Source organism: Calidris pugnax, unplaced genomic scaffold (genome assembly GCF_001431845.1).
Source record: "Calidris pugnax isolate Ruff unplaced genomic scaffold, ASM143184v1 scaffold54, whole genome shotgun sequence".
NCBI classification, from domain to species: Eukaryota; Metazoa; Chordata; class Aves; order Charadriiformes; family Scolopacidae; genus Calidris; species Calidris pugnax.
The window spans coordinates 14,533,912-14,534,521 of record NW_015090864.1 but is presented as its reverse complement, the minus strand read 5'-3'; positions in this window follow the sequence as shown (position 1 = coordinate 14,534,521).

Below are 610 nucleotides of genomic sequence, written 5' to 3'. Positions count from 1 at the left end.
CACATTTTCACTCAGACACAGCAAGTTCTGGCCCTAGGACCCCTAAAGGATTTTTTGGTCATTTTTTACCAGTGCAGAGAACACCACAACACAGTTATAACACTAAATATTAACCCCGAGCATAAAGCCCCACACGATCCCTGAGGAGCACACCATCAGACTGCTCTACTCAGATATGGTACCGCTTCAGCCCAATTTATGTTTTAGATATTTTAAATGCATACTTTAAAAGTATTTAAACAATATAAGTTTTCTGTTCTTTTCAGACTAGAACTACTGAAAGAATATGTGGAAGATTATTTTTTTTTAAGAAGACAGAAAACATCAAGATTTCTAAACTTAATTGTGGAATTTAAACAGAATAAGTACTTTCACAATGACTAAGTATTCACTGATGAAAGTGAAATCATTTTTTCTAGTTAAATTTTCCATTTTCGAGGCTTGGTTCCTCACTCTGAGGAGTCTACCTGTACAACCTCAGGAAGGGATGTACTCTAAGATACTTACTTGCCAGCTGAAATAAGCCCAAATTACCTCACTCCACAAGCATGCTATCGTTCTTGTAGCTCCAGACTCATGGAATTCCATATTTTATTGACAAATTCAGTTG